This window comes from Theropithecus gelada, chromosome 9, assembly GCF_003255815.1.
Source record: "Theropithecus gelada isolate Dixy chromosome 9, Tgel_1.0, whole genome shotgun sequence".
Lineage (NCBI taxonomy): Eukaryota > Metazoa > Chordata > Mammalia > Primates > Cercopithecidae > Theropithecus > Theropithecus gelada.
The window spans coordinates 83314921-83333679 of record NC_037677.1 but is presented as its reverse complement, the minus strand read 5'-3'; the positions used below and the strand labels follow the sequence as shown (position 1 = coordinate 83333679).

General features: G+C 37.7%; 1 protein-coding gene across 2 annotated transcripts in view; it reads right to left on the bottom strand.

The window, feature by feature from the left end:
* The window catches only part of A1CF (APOBEC1 complementation factor), a 77918-nt gene extending 64789 nt beyond the window's left edge, over nt 1-13129 (bottom strand). The window contains exon 1 of one of the 2 annotated variants that reach the window (XM_025396359.1): nt 13035-13129. The gene's annotated coding sequence lies outside the window, so the exon portion shown is untranslated. The remainder of the gene's footprint in view (nt 1-13034) is intronic. The other variant, XM_025396358.1, reaches the window with a different exon arrangement.
* Between the last annotated feature and the right edge of the window lie 5630 nt (nt 13130-18759).

The following is an 18759-nucleotide window of genomic DNA, read 5'->3' as shown; positions in this document are numbered from 1 at the left end:
TGGCACCTTCGTGGTTTACCAAGTGATGTATCATTTGGCAAGATCTGGCTCAGCTTTCGTGCTTACTTTTATTCTTATATTTAAATTCTTTTGCTTTTTTTAAAGACAGAATCTCGCTCTATCACCCAGGCTGGAGTGTGGTGGGGTGATCTCAGCTCACTGCAAACTCCTCCTCCTGGGTTCAAGAAATTCTTCTGCCTCAGCCTCCTGGGTAGCTGGGATTACAGATGCATGCCACTATGCTTGGCTAATTTTTGTATTTTTAGTAGAGACGGGGCTTTGCCGTGTTGACCAGGCTGGTCTTGAACTCCTGACCTCTAGTGATCCACCCGCCTCAGCCTCCCAAAATGCTGGGATTACAGGTGTGAGTCACTGTGCCCAGCCATTTAAATTATTTAAGATGTTGATTCTTCTTTCCACTGATTTTTAGTTCTTCAGGATTGTAGATAGCAAGAGAGGAAGAAATTATCTATAGACCAAATATCTCATGAGGTTGTAGTTGAGGTAATCAAAGTCCCAAGTGCTTCTCAAGACACACAACACAACTACTTTGTGTAGTTGTGTTACATACAGCTACACACAGGGAATGAGTAGGGTCTTCCCTCTCTCCATTCTCAAATGTCCATGTAATTCATTTTTCCTTCTTCTATCTCTTTTTCTGTTTTATTCTTTAATTTTTTTGTTCTCTTTCCTGCTCTTTTGGTGATATCTATGGCTAAAGAAGTTTCTGAATCCATCTGACAAGTACAATGAACTTTCAAGGCAAGATATTAAATGTTGTAAAGGAGTAATGCTGATACAATTTCTAAATAAATTGTTGTTTTTGCAAGGATGTATAGGGCTAGCTGATGTTTGATTACTGTTTGTTGAGGTTTAAAATCTATATACCACCCTATTTGGAATCATTCTAAGTCCTAAGTAGAGTAACTGAAGATAGCAAAACCTAAGATACTGGAAAAATTGCACTGTAGTGAAAATATCTATAGAGAAAAGAAAAACTATGTCAGAGAAAAAAAAATACCATAGGAACCACTGTCTTAGAGTTTATCAGAGAAAAAGAACAAGCAAATATATAATGAACAAATGATTATTTTATTATAATTTTAATATGTATTTGTGTATATATGTGTATATCTGTGTATATGCACATACACACACATCGGTATTAAATCAGGGCATTAAAACATGCAAGGGGTAGAGAAGGCATGTTTTCCCAATTTTTAAAAAACTACATCAAATCAGAAATCATATACAAGCTCATTAAAGGAATAATGTTACCTTAACTCTTAGGAAAGTTAAGCATATTAATCTGGCCAACAGATCATCAGATCATCATTTTTGTAAAACAATCCTGACATCTAGAAATTTTTTTTGTTTTGTTTGAGGAAAAAGTAATTTCAAATAGTTGGAACAATTTACTTTCATTTAAAAACTCGTTTAAAATTATATAATTTATGATCCAATAGAAACACATCTTGCTTTTTAGCATATTCTCATTAAGTGGATTTTATAAAGGTACATTTTATCTGTTTCGAAAGACATTTTCCCACTGGTTTAAAATGCCCTTTAAATATCAATGAGAAGCACTTTAAATCCCTAGGATTTAGTTTGAACTATAAATTACACAAGGAAATACCAGAAGAGGAAGCATTCACCTATGCACCTGTGCACATCTTGTCAAAATAGCACGAGATTTAACTGCAAGCGTTCTTAAATTTTAGCAAATAATGTTCATTCCATTAAATCTCTCCTTCCTCTTTTTTATCCCATGCCCTCAAAACTTCACTGTAATCTGCTCCAACAGAGGTTGTGTCCAGTTTGAGTAAATCCCTTAACTGTTACTTGCAATAACTTGCTTTAAACCCTTATTCTTAAAATATTGTACCACTATTAAAACATACTCCCAATTGGCATTAAAAGATTACTTAAGAACAGCTAGAGCAGAGCCAGGTGCCGATAGCTATGACATACAGAAGCTGTGCACAAAAACCAGGCTCCCTGCCTGGACTCATGGTAGAATCACCTGTGCTTAGGCATCATCTTCCCCACCCCGGAAGGATTCTGATTCAGCTGGTTTGGAATGGGGCCCAGGAAATGATAGATTTTAAAGCTTCTCAGGTGATAACAATATGCAGTTGCATCTAGAACAGCTGACTTAAGCTCTAACTTATACATGTTACAGGTCGAACAAAACAATTGAGAGTAATTGAATTTATTCCACCTGCCAAATAAATGGGCCATATACTCACATAAAAAATCTAATTAAAAAGAAAAAGACTACATGAGAAAGGTAGAAATTAGATAGCAGGAGAAAAGAATAATTCAAAATTTTCTCTAATAATTGTTTTGTCTATGTTTTCATCATTTCGAATGAGTAAATGTTCTCCTAGTTGTTAGTATTTATAAATAAAAACCTTGAACTACCTTAAAAAATCTGACTCTTAGTAGATTCTGGCTCAAATGATTTGTTTCAACTTAGTTTTGATGAGGACTAGCCAATAAGATATTTATATGACCACTGCATGCATACAACAAGTATTTGTTGTGTGGTTCTATGTATGGAAAGGAAGCAAAAGCTGTGGGGTAGAAAAAGGACAGAGAGCAAGGAAAGCTCTTATGAGAAAGGAGCAGATGTAGGAACGTTGAGTCAGGTGAATAATGAAGAGCCTGAGCAGTTCTGTGAATTGCTATGAATTCTAACTCTGAAGTCCTAACAGTCTCTTTATCCAGAGCAATTTTCAATATAGGCATCTCATGAAGCCTGGATCTTAACTTGTTTTCTGCTTTTGGTACATACGTATCCTTACCTGTTGCCCCCTCTACACTCCTAGCTCTATTTCCCACCCCATCTTCCATTATTGGACTTAACCTGAGCTCGGCTAAAGTGTAGAGTGAAAGAAACGTCACTGCTTACTACCCTGTAGGCATGGCATATCTGTTCTGCACACCACTGGAAGATCAGTCTCCCTAAAATATTCCCTCTAGTATTCTCCTGCCCTAAATCCTTCACTGGACCCATCACTAACTAGAAAGAAACAGTTCAGCCCCTTAACCTGACATTCAGTGCCTGCCATGACCTGGTCCTAACTTGACTTTCCTGATTTTCTTTCAATGCAAGTCTGGAGCTATTCCACGCTCAAGTCCATCAGGTCTCCTAGGCACACCACTTGCTTTTTATTTTATCTAGGTGCCTTTGTCCTTGTTTCCCATTATTCTTTCTATAATTTCCCTGGCTAAGCCAAATTCATGTCTATTCCATTAGGTCTCAGGTATATGTGATTGTGTGTGTGTATAGATGTATATAGGTACTAGCACACAGGTGCAGACATGAATATGTATATATACACAGGGGTGAATAAACTCTGAAAGGTCAGTGTTTGCAGCACAACATCACACAAGAGACCTTTGTATATACCCCTTTCCTTTTGTAACTGCTCTGCCTCCAATACTCTTATAAATTTTCCAGCCTGTGCTCAACTTGGACAAGCTTATCAGAAACTCAGAAACAGGAATACTCATAAATGTCCTGTCCTTGTCAACACTGAAGATTGAAAGATGAATGATAGGTTTTTTTCACCCCAAAAAGATCTTGAAAAATTTTAACAGCAGATGCAATGTTAGTGGGCCTCATCCAGTCAACCGAAGACCTGAATAAAACATAAAAGCTGAGTAAGAGGGAGCTCGGCCTGCATGACAGAGCAGTGACATTGGCCTTTCCTGATCTTCGGACTTGAAATATTGGCTCTTCTTGCATCTGCAACCTGATGGCTTCTGGAATGGAACTTATATCATTGACTTTTCTGGGTTTCAAACCTTTGGACTTGGGCTGGAACTATGCATGGGCTCCCCTGAATCTCCAGCTTGCTTACTGCAAATCTTGGGACTTCTGCTTCTATAATTGCATGAGCCAATCCCATAGAATAAATCTCTTTATTTGTATTTATATGTGTAGTATTACATATTTATATGCCTATTTACATAAATTTATATTTTTATATGTTTTATGCATTTATAAATTTATTGCCTATATATACATATATTATGTTTTTTCTAGAGAATGCTGACTAATACATACACATAACTCGGTCTTTGTGCTGTTATTGTTCTAGTACCTGTAAGATCTGACTACTACAGGTGACTGTTGTGGTGTCTTTATTCAGTTATGATACTCAGCTATTCCCAAAATGCCTGACTTCTAGAAGATTCCTAGGAAAGAGAGTTGGCAGAATTTAGAAATTATATAATGGCATGGACTAATGAGAAAAGTAGAATGTCTTTGTATATATGTTTAATTTTTAAGTTGTCTTATGAATCGGTAAAGCAGTAATCATGGCATATAATGTAGATATTCTTCAGCTTAAAAGCGGTTGATTATTCGATAGTCCTGGTACCAATGATTTGTGTGGTATATTATAGAGACCTAATGAGCTGTGTGTGCTCTATTCATTCTTCTTCTAGTGTTAGGTTTCTCCCTCTCTTTTTAGCCTGAGACTCTGACCTTCTGAACTTAGTTGCTGCATCTGATTTTCTCAGACAATTTGGAGAAGTTTAAGTTGAAAACTCAATTTTCATCAAGTCTGTCAATCACTGACTAATGGAATATATTTGATCTCTGATTGAAGCTTAAAAAAATCCATCTAAAGCTCTGTGTTACAGTGGCACAGAAGCAATCTGACACTTGTAAGGAAAGATAGCCTTATGTTTCTGTTTTAAAGCCATATTGTATTTGTTCTGATTTTATACTAATTTACATACATCATCATAAGTGGCTTTGAGTACTGATCTTTTCTTTCATAATGATGAAAATGATAAAGTCTTAGAGATTTGCTTTCTGATGTGAGGATCTGTATTTCTCTTTTGCTTCCTCTGATAATTACCCAGGTTCCTTCAAATCATTCTGTACTAATTTAGAAGACCCTGTCTGTGATAGGGAGTGTCTCTGTCTTAGAAAAAAATCTGAAAGAGGGCCAGGTGCAGTGGCTCATGCCTGTAATCCCAGCACTTTGGGAGGCTCAGGCAGGAGGATCATGAGGTCAGGAGTTCGAGACCATTCTGGCTAACACAGTGAAACTCTGTCTCTACTAAAAATACAAACAATTAGCCAGGCGTGATGGCACACGCTTGTAGTCCCAACTACTCAGGAGGCTGAGGCAGGAGAATTGCTTGAACTGGGGAAGTGGAGGTTGCAGTGAGCCGAGATTGCACCACTGCACTCCAGTCTGGGAGATGGACTGAGATTCTTAAAAAAAAAAAAAAGAAAGAAAAAAAAAACACTACAAGAAAATTATGGAGAGACTGTTTCAAATTTCCACTGCAAGCCAGTGATGGGGATAGAGTTAATTTCTAAGCTCATTCTACTCTAAAAAGCACTCTACATTTTTACCTCATGGCCTCTTTCTCATCTATTTTCCTCTAGTAAAGCATTTTGTAATCAACACAGAAATATGATGACAGTTATAGCTAAATGGCTAAAGTTTATGCACACTTGCTTGGTATTACTCTAAGCACTTTATAATTTCTGATCTAATTATTAAAACAACCCTGACTTTACAGAAGAGGAAATAGTCACAGAGTTCAGTAATTTGCCTAGAGTTAAACGGTAGCAAGTGGTGGAGCCAGAATTTGTATCCAAGCATTCCAGGTCCAGAGCCTTCTGCTTTAACATGTAATTTGTCTCTCACTCTGCTATGCCAACACCACAGGTCAGAGCTTTGGATCCTTGGGCTTTAGGAAATGCTTTGCAATTCTGATTTACTAAATTATTATAGAAAGGATTTAACTTTACAGCTGTTTTTAAATGTCAGAGAAAACTAAGAGTTTCCAGGCATTATAGGTTTTTCTCTTAAAATATCTTAAGAGTTCATATAATGGCATTTCCTGCATGATGTCAATTCAAGTCAATGCACCTGTTTAATATCTGTGAAATAATGAGAAAACTAGACATGGATGAATTAGTATCTTGCAAGTGTGATACTCAAATGACTTTACTGACAAAATTCTCTAGTAAGTTAATTATTCCTTAAAGATCGGACAAATACCTGCTACTCATGTCCCTTATATCACCCCCAAGTTACTGGTGACACTTCCTCCCTGGACCATCTGCTCTTGACATCTTCTCTTCCCCATCATCAAAACTTGCTTCCCACAAGGCTTTGCCAGGCTAGTTAGTCTGTTAAGCGATTTTAGTCTCTATCGCTCACAACCCACATCCCAACTAATTTGTATTTTAACAAAACTCGTGGAAACAAACTCTTATTCTAAATGAATAACTCTATTCAGGTTGGTGGAGCTGCTATTTGGGGGCATCTGAGTCTCAATTTAAAGTTCTAAATTAGGTCAGTTTAAATATGGGACTCCCTTAGCAGATACAGACCTGGCAGCCCAATTATTTTTTCCATGGGGAAAACGGTATGTCCTCCAGGTAGCAGGTGCTATGTCCTCTTCAGACACTAACAGAATTTGAGTGTAAGGCAACCAAGTCATTTACGACAATTACTTTGTATTTTCAGTAATGTCTCCATGGTTTATCCTGTCACTATGGTCATGGTGCCTATATTAGCCCCTTCTCACATCACTATAAAGAATACCTGAGACTGGGTAATTTATAAAGAAAAGAGGTTTAATTGACTCACAATTCTGCATGGCTGGGGAGGCCTCAGGAAACTCACAGTTATGGCGGAAGGCAAAGGGGAAGCAAGCTTGGGCCTTCTCACATGACAGCAGGAGAAAGAAGTAGCGTGTGCAGGAGGGAAGTCAAACACTTACAAAACCACCAGATCTCATGAGAATTCACTCATTATCATGAAAACAGCTGGGGAAACCACCCCCATAATCCTATCACTTCCCACCAGGTTCTTTCCTACAGGTCTAAGATTACAGTTCAAGATGAGATTTGGGTGGGGACGAAAAGCTAAACCATATCCATGCCTATGTCTGCATGTATTTCCTCTGTGATGTGGGCCTGTCAGTCTCTCCAAGTCACAGAATGGGTCTCCTTTAACTGAGTCTCTGGCTACGTCAGTCCATGAGTCTGGGCACAGAAAAGAAGGTGAGACTTGGAGTGAATGGAGTATTCCTCTGTAACCACAGGGGTTCTAGTAATTCATCTCTCAGAATTTTCATAGAGAATCGGCTTGAATTAGACATGCTATACAGTGGGAAGTGGTACAATGGAAAAGCCCCACTGAGGGTTTGGGTTCTGCCCTTGGGTTTTCATTCTAACAAAAACCTAACTTGGGGAAGCCAACTTGCTTTTCTCTGTCAAATAAAAGATCTCAAAAGTTTTCTTCTAGTTCTAAGCCTCGATGCTTCCCAGTGTTCCATTTGTCCTTTGTTCACAGGGTGGCCTGTGCCAGACTGCCTGGACCCCCTCCTGCACCACTTACTAGTGGTGTGACCTGGGGCAAGTTTCTCTGTGTCCCTAAGCCGTAGTTGCTTTATGGGAAAAATGGCATAGCAATAGTACCCATTCCATAGAGAGATGGAGGATTAAATGAGTTAACCTATGTGCCTGGCATGTGGCAGGATGTAACAGGATGTAAGGGCTTTTATTAACATCATCGTTACCATCATCATAGAGTGCCAATTATAATTAGTTGGTAATAAGTACATCAATGGCAAGGAGTTGTTAGGGATCCTCAGAAAAGAAAGTTAGAAAGAGGATTCCTGAGATGAACATCTATATGTGTCAACACACTTTTCCCCCTATGGAACCAGATTTTGATTTCTGACTTCCATTGCAAAAAGTCAAAGGCATTAGCGTTTAATTACACCTAATAATTTAAAGTACTATTTAGTTCATGCTGAAGGCCCCAGCTGGAAAGATAAGCACTAAACAGAATCCCAATAGAAGAGGTGGATAGAAGAATACTAAAATCAATAGAAATAAAAAATTTCATTTGTACACAATGCTTTGCCAGTCCCCTGCCAGGCAGGTAGGAGATTTTATAAACCTCTGTTCCTTTATATCTTTCACTGTGTTAGTTACAGCATCTGGACTGAGTTATAATTACATCTTTTTAGGGCTATTTTCTTCTAGGTCCTATATGGGAGTGGTTCTTCTCTCACCTTCCACATGAACCCATATGTCTGCTCTTCACTGTTTTCATTTACCTCTTTTTCTTTCTTTCTTTCCTTTCTTTTCTTTTCTTTTTTTTTTTGTTTGAGATTGAGTCTCACTCTGTTGCCCAGGCTGGAGTGCAATGGCATGATCTAGGTTCACTGCAACCTCCGCCTACCGGGTTCAAGCGATTCTCCTGCCTTAGCCTCCCGGGTAGCTGGGATTATAGGCACCCACCACCATGCCTGGCTAATTTTTGTATTTTTCTAGAGACAGGGTTTCACCATATTAGCCGGGCTGGTCTTGAACTCCTGACCTCAGGTGATCTGCCGACCTCGGCCTCCCAAAGTGCTGGAATTGCAGGCATGAGCCACTGCGCCTGTCCTCATCTAACCTCTTAATTGATAGGCACATTAATATCCAGTGAAGATGTTAAAGGCCCACTACCTAATCATCATTGTGCTACATAAACAGAGTTGGGCTTATAAACGTTAGGTGGGAGCATCTTTCAGTTAATCAGATTTGTACAATTGGAATGGTGAACATTGACACAGTTACCTTGAAGAAACTAGGCATACTGAATTGACATCAACTATGAAGAAATTTGCCATTAAAAATCTATATAAGTACTATATGAAAAGCTTTATAAACTAGAATATCCTATAGAAATAAGGTATTGTTGTAGTTAGTTCTATTACTTCAACCTAGTGATTTTTAAATCAATTGGGCATCCTAAAGCAATGATTATTTTTTAATTGCTGGAGGAAGGGAAGGCATCACTACATCATTGCAAGTGAGATTTTATAGAATTACAAACCGATCTGCTCACTTAGACATTCTGTCTGCCTAAATTGTCATGAGCTAATTCTCTTCACTCATATTATGTCTGGAGCAGAGCATTGCACCTAACTGTGCAAATCAGAGGGATTTATCTTACATCCTTATTAATATTTCCCTCTTAATATTACCAGGGACCAATTCTTATTGAATAAACAAACTTGGAAAATGTTCTTCATGTGATTAATACATATATGCATAAAACTCCACATATAAATCTATATAGGAAAAATAGCTTACATATGTTTAAAAGAAATCAAATTAGAGCTCTCAAGATACCAGCATGTTTTAGTCAAGACAATAATTTTTTTACAAAAGGACATGTTTTAATTTTTGGATTGCATCAATAAAAAATATTCAATACAAAATTTTAGTTTATTAAATTAAAAATTCTAAGTGGTTATTAAAACTGATAACCTAGGCTGTGCGTGGTGGCTCACACCTGTAATCCCAGCACTTTGGGAGGCCGAGGCAAGTAGATCACGAGGTCAGGAGTTCGAGACCAGTCTGGCCAACATAATGAAACCTCGTCTCTACTAAAAATACAAAAATTAGTTGGGCATGGTGGTGTGCACCTGTAATCCCAGCTACTCAGGAGGCTGAGGCAGGAGAATCACTTGAACCCAGGAGGCGGAGGTTCTGATGAGCTGAGATTGCACCACTGCACTCCAGCCTAGGCGACAGAATGATATTCCATCTCAAACAAACAACAACAACAACAAACTGATAACCTAGTTGGAGTAGATTTGATGAAATAAAACAATGAAGTAGCTTTCCTGGTTGAATCAGCAGCAAACATTTGTTAATAACTCTCTGGATTTTACAGGATCAGGCCAAGGAGCAGATGGGATACAGATTTCTAATATGGAATGTCACCGCAAGGGTGCTGCTCCTTTTCCAGATGCTTTTCCTGGGGGCAGTTGGATTGTGAGAGCTGCACTTTGCAGGAGCCTGGTTACTGTTTCTGTGAATAAGATAAAATAGTGTTTATCCTCTGTCGATCAATACTGTCTTGTTTGAACTTATTGAGTCATTTTAGAGAGACATAAGGCAATGAAAACCATTGTGCAATAGTACCCACAGTACTACTAAGCTTTCTAAGGGATGACAATATTTTAAAAGACAGTTACTGAAACAGATTTTTAACATTAACTGCCTCCATGATGAAATAAGCATGCCCCGTGTCAGGGTGTCCCATGGGTTTGGGTGAAAAGGTGTTGGGGTTTTATAACTAAGAGTTTTCTTCAGCGATAATCTCTAAAATAAAAATATACTCTGTGTGTGTGCTTTAATACTGAAAAAAATTACAGACTGACTTTCTCTGAATAAATGGAATAGTGCTACTATTCGTGATTCATCAAAATTTTTTTATGTACAGTTTATGATTTCAACTTTATTAGTATTGTTTTGACAAACAAGGCCTAATAGGTATACTTGGGCAATTTTAGAAAATTTTTCTGGAGGGTATTACAAATAGGAGGGTGAAAAGGGAAGTGGGATTTTTGCTGAATTCTTAAGCACCCAGGACCACATTTGTCTCCTTTGCTTTATCATCTAATTTAACCTTCACAAAATACTGTGGGTCAGATGTTACCCCCATTTCACATTTGAGGAATCTGAGATTCAGAGGAGTCAAACAATATGCCCAAGGTCACAAACCTAGGGAGTTTTGCAATAGGCGTTTCCACTTAGCTGTGTTGAGGCAAAAAGCCTAGTGTTCTTTCTGTAATTAATTTTAAAAGTTTCTCAGATAGGCGTAGTCCTATTTGGTGGAAGAAGACTAGACTCTAAAGTCCTTTAGATGTTTCAATTGTGATGATTTCAATTGATTCTCATTGTTATGAATGCTGGACATGGGCTATAAAAGCAATTTGTTCTTTCTCTCCTGTATTCTGAGAAATACTAATTTTGAGAGATATTGATAGATATTCCTGAAAGAAGATGTTCTGTTGTAAATTAAGCCCAGGAAGCAAAACATTGCCTACTCTCTTAGATAATTGTGATAAATGACAATATTTGCATGTGTCATGAGTCCCTAGTGCTTGAGGGTGTGATATAATGGTTACATGCTTGGGCTCTGGATGAGACCGCCAGACAAAGGAGCCTGGCTCTGCCACTTGCTAACTGAGTAGCTGAACCTGTTAGGTAACTTGTCTGTGCCTCCATTTTCCCATTTATAAACTGTTATAATAGTATCTACACCATAGAGTTGTTCTAAGAATAACATGAGATAATGCATGGAGAGAACTTAGAAGTAGACCCACTTGGACACAGGAAGGGGAACATCACACACCAGGTCCTATTGTGGGGAGGTGGGAGTGGGGAGGGATAGCATGAGGAGATAAACCTAATGTAAATGACGAGTTAATGGGTGCAGCACACCAACATGGCACATGTATACATATGTAACAAACCTGCACGTTGTGCACATGTACCCTAGAACTTAAAGTATAATAATAAAACAACAACAAAAACAAAAAGAAAAAACAAAAACAAAAACAAAAAACAAAAAACAAACAAAAACAAAACAAAACAAAAAAAAGTAGACCTGATAATATAGTACTTCATAGATACTTGCTATCATTATTACTTAAAACACTCATGTGGTAACATGACCTGCTATAACTTTTCTAATATCATTTCCTCAACTTACTTGACAATGGAGTCACTTTTCTTTTGAGCCACATTCATTAACATCCAGTGAATATAGTGTCAGAAATGTTGATATTTGAAATGACATAAAACCAGCTTGGTATTAGTGCAGTAGAAAATAAGAACTAAGTATTTATAGTGTTTTAATATCCATTATGTCATTTTATAATGTTTGCCCACAACAATATTTCTTTTCCTTGCCAGCTGTCTTCTTTTTTCCCTTAAAATCGATAAATAGTAAAATGGAACAGTAAAATGTTAAGAGTTGTCTAAAATGGGCAGAGTCAATGTTATTCCAGAAAGTATGAACCTTATAAGTCATTTGTCTCTTTCTCTGTATTTAGCAGGGCAAAACCTTACTGCTTTGACAAATAGCTGATATCACTGTCATTTCCAGACCTATGCTCCCATTGCATGCTCCATAGCACACATTATAAAGAAAGTTTCAGAGCAGACCAACACATTTTTTGATGCTCCTAAATTATAACTAGAGCTGAATTTACCAAAATATGCTCTACAAAACACTAATCCTGCACAATGTGCAAGTAATGCTATGTCCTTCATCGTCTTGGAGAATTACAATACATATCTGAAAATTCCTATAGTAAATAAACTCGTTTAGTTTGGAATCCATTCTTCTTGGAACTTACATAGGTAATCATGACAAAAAGTCAGAGAGTTTAGGGGGCTTCTGGTAGAAACGGGATATTTTTTGTAAATGTCCAGATTGATTTCTTTCTTTAAATACCATTATATTCTGGTTGTGAATAATGTTTTTGGAGTACAGAAAAAAATGTGAAAATACATCCACCTCAGCACAGTTGCCCAAATTGTGGAAACAATATAATAATTAGCCATTCCAAGATTGAGATAAAACACACTGAAAACCAGTCATTTTCCGTAATATTTTTTGGGCCGGAATCAGAAGTGAATAGTTTAAACATTCCTTTGGTTAGCAAGATAATGGCAGGGGAAATCACAAGAGTTTACCAAGACTTTCTTTTTTATGGTGGTAGTAGCTCAGGAGATAATCGAATACACGAAGTCTAAAGTATGATAGGAATTACGACCCACACACAGAACTGAAAATCTGCCGGTGATATTAAAACTGTTTCTTTTGTTAATTACATTTCTGTTTCTCAGGGTCCTAGGATCCGGACAGGCACTCAACCACAACTCTGCCTGCTGTCTGATTAGAGCTAAATAAACTTCTCACAACATTGGCTCCACTCTTGGACCCTCCGTGGTAAGTCTACAGAAATTTATTAAATCCTGGCAGCTATCTCATTTTGAGATTATATAATAATTCCAATCTATTCTTTTGTTTTCTGCTTGTTTCATTTGTCTAAAAACAAGCTAGATAATTCCTTGAATTAGGCTCGATAATAGAAGAAGGTAAAAGCTGTTTTTACTGCATTCCCACTGATACCACAATGCACAGTTCCACAGAGTTGAAATAGAAAAAAGCGAAACACATGGATCATACCTGAGTAATTTCAGAGATCCCCACCCGGAAAAGGTTTCCTTGATTATGGCGAATTCAACGTGTTACTCGGGTTATGCTCTAATCGTCATATCAAACTCCAAAGGTTCAGTGGCTTTAGGTTTGGTTTACAATTCCTGGGAGTTAAACTTTAACTCACCCTGTCTCTTGCATCCATGCAGCCCTTTGACCAGATAATTGGGTCACTACAGCCCAGATATAATCTACTAAAACTATCTTTGCTATTTGTTTACAAAATTAAAATAAATGTTGTAAAAATATTGGGGTAAATATTATTTTGAAGATATTTTATTGACTTATACAGTATATTTAAAAAGTAAAACTCACTGCAATTTGGTACCTAAGCTTTTCTTTATATTAGTTCCTTTGTTTTTTACTATGCCAAAGTGATATTATGGCTAAGGTAATTTAGGAGAATATTTCTTTGTTTTACACTTTTTATATCACTGTATTACATGGAGTAAAGTATAGAGTTTTAGGTCAACTACATTGATAAATGCTGGCTTACAAACAGAAAACACACGAAGCATATATATAACAAAGTAGATAGACTTAGGCCAGATCAGGTTGGGGAAAGCATACTTCTTTGTATACAAGCTGCTCATTTAGATTTTAAGAGGGGGCCACTCTGTGAGAAGCACAATAATCAGCTACAAACTGGGGTTATATGATAGCTGATGCTATTGTTCATTGCCTGAAATCTCAGTGCTAACTGAGTTTCTTGAAAAATAGAGAAATGGTATTTACAGAAATACAAATTCTATACTCTAAGTTCTCTGGTAAGAGCTGTAGTCTATACAAGAAATCCCTAAGGGTAATAAAGCCCACTATTAAAAAAGGAAGAAGAACCAAAACCTTCCTAATTTTGAGTAAGTTTTGGTTTCAGAGTTTGGAAACCACACATTCCAAAACTAGAATTAAAGGATACCCCTACTTGCCTTTAGTTCTAGTAAGAGGAGCCTAATTTTCTAGGAACCAACTATTAGGGGAGCATTTTTGTCTATAGAAAAGCACAGAACAAACAATCCTTCTATAAGATAGATGCAAAGGAAGATCCATCAATTAAGCATATCTATGAATACGTAAGAGAAGAGATGAAAGATACTGTTGAAATGCTAGTTCTGCTTACAGTTTTTAGTTCTCAAACATGAAATGATTTACCATTTTCCCATAGCTATGGATGACAGGGTTTAACAAAAACATCCCAGGAACAATTGTTTAACCCCAGAATTGCTCCCCTGATGTTAGACCTAGAGAAAGCATTTATGCCCACCCAGCTAGATAGCTGAATGAGGGACACATCCCTCTACTTCCTTCTTGGGAAGGGATTCCCTCACAAAGTAGACCTGTTGGTTTCCTAGTGAAAGCTCAGTCTGGGGTTGCATGGTTCCCAGTTGAGTGGGGAATTCTTACTTCGAGTTTGCCTAGTGCAACAAAGAACTGTTGATATTGTAAGATGGACAGTTTTGGGAGGGTTTCCTTTACTGTTTTTTGTGATAGGTGCTTAGATGGTGATAAGTGGAGATAAAGAAAGGAAAGCTAGGATTTCTAGGTATCTAAGGAGAACATAAAAACCCAAAAGGTAAAAAGAATGATATTAACCAGTGTCTCGGTTCATTCAGGTTACTATAGTAAAATCTCATACAAGGCTGGGTGTGGTGGCTCACGCCTGTAATCCCAGCACTTTGGGAGGCTGAGGCGGGTGGATCATGAGGTAAGGAGATCGAGACCATCCTGGCCAAAATGGCAAAACCCTGTCTCTACTAAAATACAAACAAATTAGCTGGGCGTGGTGGTGCACACCTGTAGTCCCAGCTACTCGGGAGGCGGAGGCAGGGGAATCACTTGAACCCGGGAAGTGAAGATCGCAGTGAGCAGAGATCGCACCACTGCACTCCAGCCTGGGCGACAGAGCGAGACTCCATCTAAAAACAAAACAAAGAAAATAGAAACAAAACCATACAATGGGTAGCTTCAACAACAAACACTTGTTTCTCATAGTTCTGGAGGCTGGAAATCCAAAATCAGGCCACCAGCAGGACCCTCTTTTTGGTTATGTCCTTACCTGGCCTTTGTTGGTGCATGCATGCAGAAATAGAGATTTCATGTCTTCTCCTTTTTAAAAATAAGGGCATTAATCTTACCATGAGGGACCTAGCCTCATGACCTACTCCAACCATAATTACTTCCAAAAGGACCTATTTCCAAATACCATCACACTGGGAGTTAGGGTTTCAATATATTAACTTTAGGAGGAACACAAACATTCAGTATTGTAACCAGTTATTTAAAATATGTCAGTTTCTTATTTGTTGGATCCTGGCATTCAACAGGGCAGGACTATAATCGCATTAACCCAAAATCTGATGATTTTGGTAGGACAATTCATATATTACTCCTAAGAGCCAATCGTAGTAATGAATTCGGTAGTAATGGATTATTAGGTTATTGCTTTCTGTTTTTATTGCTTTTGTTTTTTAAACCATTTTGTTACAAGGATAGGAATACATTGATCAGGAATAAAAACAAAAACAATGGATCAGCCTTTCTTCTTCTGAGGGCTACTTAGAGAGAAAGTCTGTGGCCCTGGGACAGAGAAACCAATCGATCAGAATGAGATCAAATTTATGACCTTGATCTCATCAGTCTAATCAAGAGAGCTAACTGTACCCAGGATGGCAAGGCTTGCCTTTACATTGTAAAAATAAACCCAGTTTAGATAGTGGCTGGTAAATGTGAATTTTCTATTACTTTATTCTATAAACAATTACTGAGACACTTCTCTCTGCTAAGTGTTGCATTAGAAAGGTGATTACTTAAAATGAGATTTGAGTCTATTAGTAGGCTATAAAATCAATAAAGTGGGTTGTATCTAACATATTAAAATAGAACAGAAAATAGCAAGTGAATTGCATCTGGAAAGGGTAATATTATTTAGAAAACTTTTTTTCTAATTATGTATCTATCTGTGTGTATTTGTTATGAAGTAAACTTTATTTTTTATTGTGGATCACAATTTTAAGTATTTGGAAAATACTGTGCTAGTCTTAAGGGATTCAGTGGTTAACAGACCAGATATAAGGTACACACACTAAGCAAATACCCCAATGATTAACTAATTATAGTTGTAATAAGTGTTATGAAGGAGAAGTACAGAATACTAAACAGAACACAAAACATAGGGACCTAACCTCATGTAGGGCTGGGTGGGTTGGGAGGTACTTGAGGGAAGCCTTCCAGAACACAGGACATTTAAGCTGAGATCTGAAGGATGTGTGGATGGGAAGTGGGCATTCTAGTGAGTGGAAATAGCTCACACGGATGCCCTGAGTTCGCATGAGTTTGGCATATTCAAACAACTGATAGAAGGTCGGTTGTGAAGGGCAAGAGGGAAAATGATGGGGACAGTGACTGGAGTAGGTAGCTAAGTCAGACGATTCATAAAAGGCCATCATGAGATTCCCAGCATTATCCTGGGCCAATGGGAAGTCACTGAGGCATCTGAAGAAGGGGAGCCACATGGATGAACTATTTGTATAGATTCTGGCTGTAGAGTGGAGAATAAATTGCCATGGGATAACATTGCCTGCCTCTCTCCTTTTTTTTTTCTTGGTTATTTTAGAATAATTTTACTCATGTACATATTCAAGTAAATTGGTGATTTGAACTTGAAGGAGGCAAAGCATCTAAAAGAGACCAGTAAGAGGGGAGGTGGTAGGTGATGGTAGTTAAGATTAGGGTGGTGGCTCTGGGAAGAGAGGAAAGTAGACATGGTCCATGAAATGTGTAGGAGGTAAATCATCAGGAGGATGTGGGAACTGAGGGGGGCATGATATCTAAAGGACAAGTCTCAAATTACTGGATGTGGCCATTGGCTGGATGGTGATACTATTTGCTGAAATGAAAATGCTCAAAAAGGAAGATACTTACAAAAATAGGCTATACCAGGTCCTTAGTAAGTACTCATTAGGTGGTTGCAATGATCAATCATTCATACATGAAATATTTGGCTTATGGATTTCAACAAATCTTGCTTTCAGTATCAGACTACATTTAGGTAAAACTAATTAATTTTTGCTGGCGAAGGTAAAATGTAAAGCTTTTTAAAAAACTATAATATAACTAAAAGTCAAAGATTACCAAGAATAAGAAGCTTCCTTCCCTGCCACCATCCTCCCTGCCCTGGCTCAATAAAAATATCTCTTCTGGGTGGATCATGAGGTCAGGAGTTCGAAACCAGCCTGGCCAAGATAGTGAATGCTGTCTCTACTAAAAATACAAAAATTAGCCAGGCATGGTGGCTGGTGCCTGTAATCCCAGCTACTTGAGAGGCTGAGGCAGGAGAATCGCTTGAATCTAGGAGGTGGAGGTTGCAGTGAGCCAAGATCACGCCACTATACCCTAGCCTGGACAACAGAACAAGACTCCATCTCAAAAAAACAAACAAACAAACAAAACCACAAAACTTCATTGATTTCAATCTCCTCGGAATTCAACATTCCATTTTTGAGTGTTTAGTGGGTGGCTGGGGGTATTGAATTCACTGGAAGGGAGCATTTCAAAGAATTGAGGGGGCCACATTAGACACACTGAGTAGTGCAAAAGCCTCATTCTCTTTCCTTGCCTATTGACTAGAAAGTACTCTGATCTAGGAGTCAGGACCTTAGCATTTCAATCCCAAGACACTATGACTTATGAACTACTTAATCTTGAGCAAGTTTCTGCCCCTTTTCTGAGTCTGAGTCCTTGCCTTTCATGGAGAAAATAACTACATCCCTTATCTACCTCACTGATTGTTGAGAGGGCCAAGGGAATTTATATATGTAAAAATGACTTGAAAATAATAGAGTACCATGTATTTACAGAGTGTGATGATTACAGAGTAGATTAGATCTGTAGCCTTTGAGGTGATGTCAATGCAACTTCTTGTTTTGATCTGTGAAATAAGAACTTCTAGGATTTATGCCTGTTCCTTTGGAGATTCATAACATTTCAAACCTAAATGCTCAATGCTATTGTTAATGCTTGGAAGACATTAGAAGACAGCAGAATTTGATTCAGTGGGTTAGAATTCATCTGTTCTTTTAATGTCTTATCCCAGAGTTTTAGATTTTTGAAAATGTATTGGTTTTGTAACTAGAGCCATCTAGTGTTGAGTTGATTAAACATACACACAGGTACACACACACAGGTATACACACACACACACACACACACACACACACATTCTCTCTGTCTCTCCCTCTCTCTCTCTCTCTCCTTTGTTTTGTGCTTTAGGAAATTGCATCTTGTTCTCCTGGCATGTTGGAATGGTGTTTTAGTATAACATAATTGTAGCATCAGATGAGAACTTAAAAATTAATGTAAAGTCCTGGCTACATCTAAAAACCATAACAGTGGGATGTTAGCCTGGCCCTGACCTTTCACCCTGCATTAAGTACCTCCCACCTTTCCTTGTACCTTTTCATCCTTACTCCTTTGTTTAATGAATGTTTTTGAAATTAGAATTTTTCAATGTGGTCTTTTTTTTTTTTTTAAAAAAAAGAAATATTATTTAGCTCAACCAACATAAATGCAAATACTGATTTAGTATAAAAGAGCAACTTTAGAAAAAGAAATACAGTTACCAAATATGGTGTATTCCTTTTAGTCATGTTAGAAAATACAGATCATTGGGTCTTTAATCTGTACTAGAATCTGCCCCATT